Source organism: Syzygium oleosum, unplaced genomic scaffold (assembly GCF_021117445.2).
Source record: "Syzygium oleosum isolate NSW1041296 unplaced genomic scaffold, Sole_v2.1 Sole_v2.47, whole genome shotgun sequence".
Taxonomy (NCBI): Eukaryota; Viridiplantae; Streptophyta; class Magnoliopsida; order Myrtales; family Myrtaceae; genus Syzygium; species Syzygium oleosum.
The window spans coordinates 1,109,046-1,122,374 of NW_026607531.1; positions in this window are offsets into that span (position 1 = coordinate 1,109,046).

Consider the following 13,329-nt stretch of genomic DNA (forward strand, 5'->3'; position numbering starts at 1 on the left):
TCTTATTTGTTTTTTTTCTCTTTATCCATATTTTGCTATAAAATTAGAGCTCTTTGGGAAGCCCTCAAGCTCCTTCACCACCCGGACCATCTTCCCCCTCATTAGTCTTCGTGGCAAAGTCAAGTTACCACCATACTCTTTGAGCTGCTGAACACGTTGAGAAAGCAAATTTGCTAATATATTCACATTATTGTTATTTCAACTTTCCAGTGTATAAGAAACTTATGAATGCCAAAAATAGTTACATCAACATTTTTGAATGACTGCTTTATCATTGTTAACTAATATATAGCACGCACGAGTTCCCCAAAATTCTCATTTAAAAGTCTTGCTTTAAAAAATTAATCATTGTTTTCTCTCGACTATTTGTAAGTTGTGCGAAACTTTTCCTTTAATTTATAATTAACATGAAATGCTCGAAATTTTTTTAAAATATTAAAAATAAAAAATTTTAAACCAAAAATTCTTGAATGCCCGTTGTTATCGATGAAATGAATGATAACTAGACATTAATATATTCACATAATCGGGATTTAAGGCAAGCAAAATGACTATACCATGATTTTATAAATCTCAGGCCTTTATAAATCTGAATTTGAAATTTATACAACGCTTCACACTAGTTTTCCACACATGTATTACATGTTGGATAATATCTATTTCTTCTACACAAAAAATTTCTTACTTTTAGCATATGCAACTTCCAGGTGTTTCTCTTAATACTATATGAAGAAATAAAAATTAAAAAAAATACTTTAACAGTAATGGTGGTTATCCAATCACAAATTGACATGTGTGACATGTTCCCCAGCTCCGATAATCTATCGCCATTTGAATGTATTTGAGATTCAAGATAAGACGTGAGCCAAGTTTTTCTCATGGGTCCATGGAATTAGGTGTAAATATGCATCTTTAGAGACATATGGAATAATTACCGATTGTACTTTTTCCATTGGCGAGTCTTAATTCCAAATTTGCTTTCCAACGTTGACTTCGTCCATTTTATTCAATTACATATGGGCTATTTACATCGAAAATTAGGAGACTCAGAAGAAATTACTTTCAATTGACATATCTAAAAAAGCTTACACAAAATTCATTTGAAAATTCACTAGCACGTGAGTTATTTCGAAATTGGTTCTACCCGGGAACAATATCGAAAATGACCGATTCAGGAATTGACAATTCTAGAACCGACCGGTTCGATTCCAATATTTTGTAACCGGGGGTCATAGAGTCGGTAATCCATTCTAGTAATACGCCTCGTCGCCCTTTAGCGATGCTCGAGCTCGCCTGTGGCCGGTCGCTGGGCTTTGCTGTGGTGGGCAACCGGCCGGAGAAGAAAATAAATAAAAATAAAAGAAAATGATAATTAAAAATCGTTTTAAAAAATAAAAAAAAATTATTAAAAGTAGTGTATGGAGGAAAATTTGATTTGATTTTCCATACCAAAAGGCAAAAAATGTTTTCTGGGTCTTTTTTAGATTTTAGCCGAACACCGGAAAATTCTGTTATTTTCCTGAAAAATGACTTTTGGAAAACATTTTCGCGAAATTTTACGTTTTCCATGAAATGAACAAAGCTTGATATTTTATAGTGAAGAACGGTACAGCTTTAAAGAGTAGACGAATTGGTAATTCAAAATGAATGAAGATCCCATGTTATATGGGAGATAAAAATACAACCAAAAGATTATTGAGAATAACAACACGTGTCCTACAAACGAATTTTAGCCGGAAAAGGTACATAAACAAGGCATATGATCTTACCACTGTCACCACCACATGCGTCCGCAAATGTGATCAGTGTTATCAGAAAGCTAAAGAGAAAAGATAACCAAGGGATCAAAGCTCAAGCATACTTCTCATTAGAAGCTGCCCGTTTTAGGCTTCACCCCGCTACTTCTTGAAGGATAACTTTACAAATGGTCATAACTCAAATTATGTTCTACTCCATCAACATTTTTTAGTAATCAGAAGCCGTGCTCAAATGAAAGTCGAGATTCCTGCACCAAAGAAGGAAGGGAAGAAAAGGAAACAAATGGGACAAATGAGGTTGAGAGATAGCTATATCTAGACACACTGCTGAGGTTTACCATTGGTTGTCAGATACTGGTGGTGTGGTGGCACGTCTATGTATTGGGTCCGTCCAAAATTGAAAGACTTGCATTTCTTCAATGGGGGTTATATTTAGATGACATTCCACTGTCAGCGCTCCCCCGTCTCTTTCTGAATGTTTGATAAACTTTTTATACAAGGAACATCCTGGATAGCCTGTCTCCCCTGTCAAAAATTTTAAAAACTATCCTCATCCGGGGATGAGGATTTGGATCTAGGCTAAGGCAGCGCGCAACCAACTCGAAAGCAATCTGGAAACCTTCTTCTACGAACTCTTTAAGCCTTGGAGCCATCAATTTGTACATATTTCTTTTCCTTCCTAGATGCAGCCAACAAAGTTATGTTGATCGGAAGGTCGATTTTCGTCTACGGCTCTCATTATTGTCAGAATTTCCAAAAGAATCATGCCAAAACCATAGACATCACTCTCTATTGTGGGGTGCCGTAAAACTATTATACGCCCAATCACTAGACAGGAATTCATTAAATAAGTACCCGTTTGGTCCTATTTAGATATAAATACAATCCACGAAGTACCCCGCCAAATGTCTCAACCACCACTAGCAATCAAAAACAGGCACTTGACCTCAAAGGCCGAAACAATAACTTGGTATGGTTATACTAGCTAAGAACTCAGGACGTTGCTGCGGAAAGAGAGCTGTTAATATTGATCATGAAATTATCAAAGTAATTAGTGGAATAAAAGTGTACTAAAGCCCAAATTATGTTATTATTGGCAATTCCAAAGTACAATATTGTATCTCTTGTCATCATAATATACGTCATTCATGGCTTCAGCAAGGTAGTTATTTATAGCATGATAGACATGAACCTAACTAATTAATCTGCAATTCAGGTTGATGCCGATTCTTAGAAATTTTCAAGTCAAAATAATCTGGATTTGGATATCATAGCGAATGCTTTTTAATGCATTGCCTTCGCTGAAATTATAAGGACACGTGTAGATAAGAAAACAAAAGATAGAAATTTTGACTCTTAATCGACATACGTATAAGATAAATCAACTTCCTTTTAATAATTTCAAAGCTAAATTTGCTAGTCGTAGATGATAAACAGCAAAGTATAATCAGAAAACACAGATATCATGATGTAAATACATGTAGACCTGAAGTGCTTAAAACAAAGAAACAAATAATACCTTCCATGGATCTACGTTTTTCGGTAATTATCTTGTGCGTGTAGGTAGGACAAATATCGCATTTGGGTGGGTTAGTTTCACAAAAAATGAATAATTTAGAAAACAATTTTCTCAAAGTTATCTCTTATATCGCCTACATATTCTCATTGTCCACGAAAGCGTGCGGACATAAATTATTTCTCAACAATGAAAATACTTTTCATTAACTAATTACTTCGAATAATACAAACAGTCATTTTTAGTAAAATATTTTTTCTATTATTCATTTTCAGCGAAATAGCCGCGGAAATTAATTGGCTACTCGAAGAAACCTAGATACTCCAAAAAACTTTAATTATGAATCAGTGCTACGCTAATTATTGGTTGTGCATCCTATCCAAAAGTACCAAAGACAAAAAAAGAAAAGAAAGAAACTAAAACAAAAAATAAATTCACTTGTCAGCAATGCATGAGTCGTCAAAGCGGAAAACTAGAGTTAGACTATAAATCCACAATAACAAGCTACATATAAATATAAATTTAAGAGAAATGATTATGCATCCTTAATACGCTGTTAATTGTGAGTTTAACGGTCTATTTCGGGCCATAAAAAAACAAATAAGAAATAATTTTAAATTATTGTGTGGTCCAAAAAAAAATGGGAAATAAGAAATACCCAACTTTGCTTCTTTCGGGGTTCTTAATGGTCTTATGGTCTGCATTTACTTAATAACTTCAAACTTTCAAATTGGACGTGTTTGGACATGAGAGGTGATATTAAAGTATTGAACACCACTTGTTTACGCGCTTATAATAACCGTAGTTTAAAGTAGCCGCTAACAGCAATTTGCGAGAATGAAATTCACACCAATAGCAGCCTCTATGGTCCCTATTTTGGTTATAATAACATAGCAGTGATTCGGTCCCCCACGATTTACTCCTTGCTGGCGGTGATTTATTTACTGTTCGTGTGCCATTTTTTGGGAGGCCGATTGGGTGCTGCCCTCCAAAGGTCAAAAGGGTTTCTAAGCATCAATATGAAATATTTCTACACCTTCCAAAGATTCCTATGTAATCTCAGACTCCCTTACTAGGCAATAAACTTTTTTTCTTTTAAGGAATTCGGACTCCATAAATTCCATCGTGAGTTTGGAGATATTATACATCACCCGGGAGTGGAGCTTGACCGTGTGGAGGTCACTGGATGACACCATTGAAGCTCGGTTTTCGAATCGCTTTTTAAAAGAAAAAAACATCTCCCTATGAACGAAAAGATGATCGTTCCCCCTTCATGTATTTGAATCTGGAGTCAGTTACCTTGAGTTTTTATAATTAATATTTGGATAAAATTTTGATTTGGTTGAAAAATTCGAAAAGGATTTTGTTTACTTGGAGAGAGAGAGAGAGAGAGAGAGAGAGAGAGAGAGTTTGGGGTTAGCAACAGCTAATGTGAGAGGTCCAAGTTGACTACGTTCACGGTCTATCGGTCAATTGTAAAGTTGTAGCTATTAGCAAAAGCAATCCTCTAGAAAATTGTAACTTGGGTAGCCAAAATAGGAAAATTTGATGGAATACTCGATCTTTGTACCCAATTTCTTGCTTACATAGTGAAATGCGACGACATGTTCGATTTTTTGAATCCGATTTTCTTTTATGATACTAATCTTTTTCTAGTCCACAGACCCTTTTAGTGTATCGCGGATGTAGGATTGGGCTTAAAAGGAAGAGTTGAACTGCCGTATCAAGATGGCTACCTTTACTAGATTAAATTTTATCAAATTGAGTTCAATTTCTTTTCTAAACGATTTAACCTTCTAAAACTAGATTACATCAGAACTGTCTACTAAAACCCAAAGCCATGTGAAGATAACAAAAATGAAACTAAGCTAAATATGATACTAAAGCCTAAAAACCTAATCAAGGATTATTTTTCGAACCAATTTTCCGGTTTTTTTCGGATTTTTTTTAAATTTATGTTTTAATTTTGTATTATCTGGAAAACAGGGACTCCGGCCGGGCCTTTAAGCCCAATCAGAATATGAACTGGTCAGATCTTACGGTCTGGGCCATGGAGACAAAATTGGGCCATTATATCAGGCCCCTCTCAACCCAAACAAAATATATTAAAATTCGAACTCGGCCCAAACTCCTATTAAATAAATCAAGCCCGAACTCGGTTAACTTAAGTCAAGCACAAACTCATTTAAAACAATAACAAGCTCATATCAAGTACATCCCACAACTCAATGGAGGCATTCAACGAACGGTTGGTGTGCGATGAAAATAGTTCTCACCTAAAATCAGAGAATTAGAACGACAAGGTCGTCACAAGTCATTAAGAGAAGACTCAGATCAACTCAGATTCTCACACAAGCAACTTTTGGGCAACTCAGCATAGTATTACGCTCAAAGCAAGAAGAGGGATAAACATTACCCTGATTTATTGGGGATGTGAAGACTGCAACAAGTGTTTGAGACGGCAAAAGAAGTCTCGAACGAGAGGACTCTTCGTACCTGTTCAGCCAAAAACAGAGCCGCTTTTGAATCTCAATTGACCAAGCACAGATGTTGGATATCTGATACGAGTATTACAGAACGAAAAAGCTTTGAAACTCCACGGCTCAACTAATCCGATCGCTCCAATACAAAAAGTTTTGAGCGAGAGAAGAAAGGACGATTGTCGACGGATGATCGGAACAGTAAGACTCCAGCCAAAAAGAAAAGCGAACTCCGACTCCTTCCTCTTCACGGCGCGGCAAAGAGGAAGGATGATCGCTTCGTCCATGGACCAAAAAAAGCTCTCCTTTACGTGTATATCCCTTTGACGATGAAAACTGCAGCTAGTTCTAGAAGCAATTGTGCGAGTCACCTTCTTCGCATGCGCATGAACTTTCAGGTTTTTTGTTTTTTTTTTCTTTTTTAATCTTTTTCCTTTTGCCTCAGAGAAAAACGGATAGAGAGAATAATAGAGAGATAAACTGGGCTCACGGATTGATGGGCTCTTTACGAATCGGGCTTGTACAAATTGGATCCAAGTTCATGGGCTGAAATGAATATCAAATTAAATCGGGTTTATGGGCAACAGTTATGCAAATTGGGTTTCATGAATTGGGCCACTGCAAATACATAAATGGATTTATTGGGCTGTCTTTTTACTTCTTATTATTATCTATTTTTGTTATTATTGTGCTTTTACAAAAACGAAAATTTGAATTATTATTGATTAAAATTCAAGTGTCAACAGCCGTCTTAAGAACTCAAAGAGAGATTCCTTTTTAAGACAAAAACACACCTGAATTTTGTGTGAAGATATACCTCTAAACCTTACTTCAAGCTTTGAGCATCGGGGGCTATTATGAGGACTATTCTTATTCTTTGGGTGGAATTGATTTTTATTTTTTAAGGAAAACTAGAAAGAGTTGAATACTTATATGACATTACCTAAGAAGTAAAAGAAGATTTATAGCTCGGGGGCAAAGGGACTAAAACCCTGAAGAAATGCCTAGGTATTAAAACCTGATAAACGGCAAAGAAAATGACACCCTATAGAAGGGCCTAGGGGCTAAAATCTACGAGAGACCGAGGGCATAAAACACTCAAGAAATACCTCGGGGCTAAGAACCTATGAACGGTAAAAGGGGATAAAACCATATAGAAGGCGTGGGGTCTAAAGCGGCCCAGGGGATCAAACCCTAAAGAAATGCCTAGGGGCTAAAGAAATGCTTATCTGACCGGAGAACGGGCGCAACCACATTGTCTCTGGTGAAGGCAGCGTTCTTGATGGTGAAATTTGGCGACAACTCAGTAGCTTTGGAGAGGTAATAAAGAAATCGGTGAAGAACAAAGCAATGGCATCATTGTTGAAGGACTGCGGCCGAAACGAGACATCGAAAGAGGAGGGAATCAAGCGCAGGAACTCAACAATGACTGAGTATGGCCATTTATCAAACATGATTTCAGACTTGGAGAGGAAACGAGCGACGACAAGAACTGCATTGAATTGTGAACGCAAAACCCTACGAGATCCGGCAAGGAGGACTTGGATTGGGGACATCTGCCAAAAATCGATGCTAGTTTATTGGCGAATTGAGTTGGATTCTGTGCGATGAGGTTAAAGCGCTCAATCAATGCCTCCGTTGCCATCAAACTCCCGCAACTCGAGGAAAGTCTTCGACCTAGAAACCTATGCTACGCCGAGTGCCTCGCTTAAGAGTTTCAAAGCTCGATCAGGTCATTGAAGCACGGAGGTTGAATGCGCAACGCAAATACAGCACGACACGAGCATATAAATGGAGGACGGAGGATGGAGAGGAGATAAAGATAAGGGTTTGCGAAGAAGAACGAAGCTCGATGTTGATGGCGATCGGGAGTGACAATTTGGATGGTTTCCGTTCTCTGTCGCAAATAACACCTTTCGCGACCTCAGTGTTTTCGTTCTCTCTGTCTATTAGGAATATTGATGACATTTTCGTTTTGTTCTATGCGCATCTTTCCCTTTTTTCTTTTCTTGATTCTCCGGTTATGGGTCGGACCCTGCTTGTCTCGGATCCAAATCGTTTTTTTTTTTAAATTTGCAACAAAAACAGAACACCTATCTCTAGGCAATTGAGCCTAACGAAAATCAGGGTCAACAAGCATCGTCATTCGTCGATGACGATCTCCAGCATTTGGAGGAGATAAAAAAATCCAACCGGAAAATTATTATCAATGAAAAGGAAAAAAAGGTTACGTGAAATTAAAGGCACCATAGAAGTTTATGAATCTATCTTAGCTACATCGCCAGTGGTAATCTCTTATTCATTTAATAATTGCCACAGGCAACCAATTAAGGAAATTTTACAGTTTCCAATGCATTGGCAATTCTTATGTTGTACAATTAGTATCTTGACAATTAAATTATTCCAAATAAAGTACACTCGACTAGTGCCCCATTGTGCATTAGCATTTCAGATCCTAACAAAGTGATGTACCAATACCCATCTCGATTTTCTTCATTGATATTTTATAATTAGATTGAACATCCCATAATTCTTTAGTTTGATTGCGACTATCCTCCTAAAAAAGGATAGTGGTTCAGAAAGAAAAATCCACTTAAAGATTAACTAGTCAGCTCAAAAAGGCCCAAGTAATTGTCGAAACCATGGAACTAAGATTATCAGAGGGAACGACTTTATCATAATTAGGAGCATCTATTTCTTATATTGATGTTCAAATCGTTTCCAATCTCATTTAAGGTAAATAAGCTGAGTGGACCTAACCTAGTTAGGCGTCACAGTGTCATCCCCTCCATTCCCCAACCTTCTGTGTGGTTTTCGGCCAAAAATGGCGATTTCCAATGGCAATTGAACCATACTTTGTTGGCTGGTTTGGCGCTTGGTTCGGTGGGAGGTGATACTTGATGGAGGTATACAAAAACTGGTGAGGTCATATTTTATCCCATCACTGGTTTCTTCAATCAGTCTTCTGATCGGTGGATTTTTCAAATACGGGCAGAGTCACGTGCAAACTTCATTAAAGATAAATGTGAATGATGTATATTACGCAATTTCTTGAACAAATGTGTTCTTCTTTGGTATATATAATCCATGTGGACAGGTCTTAAATAAGAGAATCAATGAAGATGGTACCGAATGAAATCACGTCCTACCTAATTATCTTTCTTACTTTGAGTGTAATTAACAGAGCATTAGATATTAATTATTGGCCTAAGTGTCTCGGCTCCAAGAATGAGTGGAGATGAAGGAGTTTGAGGTGATTTATGGTTTGTATGACATGGTTTTGGGGGTGGGGCAAGTTGGTGTACTTACACGAGAAGGACTAAGCAAATTAGCCTTTGAAAGAGAATCCCACTTAATGGACGCCCCTACATGTCAAATGACTGAGATCACTTAGGTTGCCAATGACAATTTCAAAAATCAATTTCTAGCTAGAAATTGATTTTTTTATTTATGTTTCTAGAGGAGTTTCTGAGGCAAAAAAAAAAACACATTTGATAACAACACAAAATTTTTGTTCTAAAAATAGAAATTTGTTTAATAACGGCTAGACCTGTTAAATGGATCTTAAAACCCATATATGACCCATTTAAGTCATAAATGGGTTATATATGGGTCAATACAATTTTGAAGAGTCTATCTAAAATGGGTTTTAAAGTTTTAAGCTTATCTTAAATGGGTCTTAATGGATTGAGAGTGGAACCATTTCCAACCCACTCATTAAGCCCACCCCTTTTTATAAAAATATATATATTTTAAAAATCAATTTTTTATTTTTATTTTTTTATTTTCATTCTTTTTTCTTTATTTTATTTTATTTTATTTTTCTCTTTCTCTTTTCATTTGGTGGCTAGCCACAGTGATGGCCGGCGACCGGCCACAGGGGAGGAACAACCTCACCACAGGTCGGCAAGGCCTCACCGGCCTTCGACGAGGTCGAGCTCGCCTAAGGTCGGCGAGCTCAAGTCTCGCCACAGGCCGGTGAGCCCAAGGCCTCGCTGATCTGGTGAGGTCGAGCTAGCCGAGGCTGGCGAGGCTCAGCTTGCCAGAATAGGGCGAGCTCGAGGCTCGCTTGAGGTCGGCGAAGCCTCGACCTCATTAGATCAACGAGCTCGAGCTTCGCTGGCCTCTAGTGAGCTCGTCCTCGCTCGTGACCGGTGGCTAGACGCTGACCGTTGTTGTGGCCAGCCACCGGCCAAAAATAAACGAAAAATTAAAAATTAAAAATTGGATTTTTAAAAAATAAAAAAATATATATTAAAATTAATAAAAAATAATTAAAATTGTATTGTATGAAAATGTTTTGTTAAATATATAAGTGTTTTAGTAATATGGATCGAGTCAGGTATGAGTTGGGTATAGGTCAGGTCAGGTAAGGGTTGGGTATGGGTCGGGATGTTTACATCACCAATAAATGGGTCATAAACGGATTAATGTGTCAATTTGGGTCGGACCATTTATGACTCAACCCACTCATTTAACAGGTTTAATAACGACACAAAATTTATTCCTCTCGGGTGGCCAGCGAGTAGATGGCGAGTGGCGGACAATGGTGGCGAACGATGGGTGACGAACAGTAGGGGGAGGCGGCGGCGGGAGAAGGGTGGTTGGAGGCGAGAGCAGTAGTCGATGGAAGGTGGCTAGCAGCCCATGGTGACCGACGGCGGGAGGTAAGCAGCGGCCAAAGGTGGGTGGCGGCGAGAGACGGTGGCCGGCGATGGGAGGCAGGCGGCAGCAAGAGGAGGGCAGTGGGAAATGATGGTTGGTGGACGGCAGGCGGCAGCCAACGATGGTCGGTAGTGGGAGGTGGGTAGCGTCCCATGGCGAGTGTCCGTGGGAAGAGGGCGGTTGGTGGCCAGTGATGGGAGGCGGGGGGCGGCCCACAACGGGCGGTAGCGAGGAGGCGGGCGGCGGCAGGAAGAGGGTGGTCGATGGATGGCGGCTGGTAGCCGGCGATGGGAGGTGGGCGACGGCCCACGGCGGGGGGCAGTGAGGAGGAGAGCGGCTAGAGGCGGGAGCAGTAGCTGGTGGATGGTGGATGGCAGCCCACAGCGACCAACGGTGGGCAGCAACTGCAAGCAGGTAATAGCGGGAGGAGGAAGGCTGGCGGAGGGAGACCGTGGCCGGTGGTGGGAGGCAGGTAGCGACGGGGGGAGGGCGGTCGGCGGTGGGATGTGGGCGGCTGGAAGAGGGCAGTCGGCGGCGGGATATGGTGGCTGGCAGTGGGAGGCAGGCGGCGGGGGGATTCAGGCGACCAGCGGCGGGAGACGATAGCTAGTGGACGGCAGGCGGTGGCCCACGATGGGCAGTGGCCGAAGGCGAGCGGCAGTGGCAAGTGGCGGCGGGTGGCTACGGCTACCAAGAAATGGGTGACGATGGGCGATGGGCGGGCGACTAACTAGTAGCGAGGGTGAACGATGATAAGAAGAATTTTAACTTCTCATTTTTGTTTCAGAAATAAAAAAAGCAAAATTTTTTTTACTTTTGATTTATGTTCCAAACTTATTTTTGTTTCAAAAATTTGTTCTAGAAATAGCGTTACCAAACGGATTTCTGTTCTAAACCCTTTTTTGTAACAGAAATAGAGAAACAGAATAGTTATCATTTGGAGCCTTATAGTCTCATGTGATAGGGTCAATTAGGGTGCGTTTGGTAACGTTTTTACTTCTCTATTTTTCTATTTTTCTGTTCCCTAGAACAAAATAAGATTAGAAATCTGTTTGGTAACGCATTTTATTTTTCTATTTCCTGGAATAGAAAAATGATCAAGAAATAGATTTAGAACATAAATAAGAAGTAGATTTTTTTTACTTCTTTATTCCCAGAAATAAAAAAAGAAATAAAAAGGTCCGGTCCGATCCTCAGGCCACTGCCTCAACTCCTCCTCCATCCTCCGTTGTTTGTAGACCGTCTCAAAGCACCGGTCCGGTCCATTCCCAGCGGGAATAATAAAAAAAATTCATAAAAAATTAAAAAATTCCAAAAATTCATAAAAATCAGAAAAATTCTCAGAAAATCCATAAAAATCAGGAAAACTCAGAAAACCCATAAAAATTTACAAAATTCTGAAATTGAAAAAATTTTAAAAAAATTCATAAAAAAACTTTCTGGAAAATAAAAGAGACAAATTTTGGGAAAGTCAAAAATTTTAATAAAATTTTCCCCAAAAAAATAGAAAATAAAAATTCACAAAATGGCTTAGAATAAATTAAAAAATTCTGAAAATTTATAAAAATTTCGGAAAAATCCCTAAAAAATTAGAAAATTAGAAAATTCCAAAAATTCATAAAAATCAAAAAAACTTAGAAAACCCATAAAAATTTGCAAAATTCCTAAATTGAAAAAATAAAAAAAAATTCACAAAAAATTTTCTTGAAAATAAAAAGAAATAGATTTAGGGAAAGTAAAAAAAATTTTAATAAATTTTACCTCAAAAAAATCACAAAATGGTTTAGAATACCTGTGACCACCCACTTTAAGTGAAATTTAAAGTTTTTTGAGGTGCCCAAGTGGTATTTTTGAAGATTCCTTAGTTTAGGGATTAAAAGGGGTTTTAAACCCCTAAAAAGGATTAGACAAACCAATAAACCATGCTTATTGGTTTTTTTTTTCACTTATGACTTGTGCTTATAGTTAAATAAAAGATATAGATTTGAATGCAAAAAATTGGGAATAGAAATTTTTTTGATTGTACCAAATGCATTTCTGTTCTTTTTTTATTCCAGAAATAGAAATTTTGTACAGTTTCCAAATGCATTCTTTTGCTCAAAAATTAATCTAGGAAATAGAAATAGAAAAAACTATTTCTGAAAAGAAATTGTTCTCAGAAACAGAAATGTTACCAAACGTGCCCTTAATACATAAGGTTTATATGTCACCATATTAAAAAGCATAGATAGATTTAATTTGGTACTTGCAATAATTGCTCTAAAATGTTTGTGTCCAGGTTACAAAGATGGAGAAGAAAATCTTTGGGAAGAATTCGATGGCCATGCACCTTACGAAGCAATATATTAGCGATTCATCCGTCGCTTACATGTATTTTCTTTGTTTATAGTGTTACTTGCGTGTACGATTCTATTTCATACCAGATGATCACAATTTGATGTGTTAGAAAGATAACTATTTCATACCATTCTGTTGCATGCGGACAGAGCCCAAGAACTCGGCCCACCCCGTGTCCCTTTTAATCATAATAAATAAATAATAAATAGAAATAACCACACACAAAAAAAAACAGGAGAGAGAATTAGACTTGCATTGCAGATTGGGTTTGAGCGTAATAATAAAAAATTAATTAAAGATAAATGAATAAATGAAATATCGAAATCGAAAAAAAAGAAGAAGAAAAAAACTGGAAAATGGTTAAAAATTAGGTCTTGATTAGATTGTTAGATCTTAGTATTAGATTTAGATTAATTTTATTTAGTTAGTATTCACAAAGTTTAGGGAACTACGTGGTTTTCTTTAGGTTAGTTTCATGATTTAAATTATAAATTAGGTTTAGTCATGACTTAGTGTTTAATTGAAATAATTCCAGGGATTTTAATAGTTTAATATCACATAGATGTAGATTCAA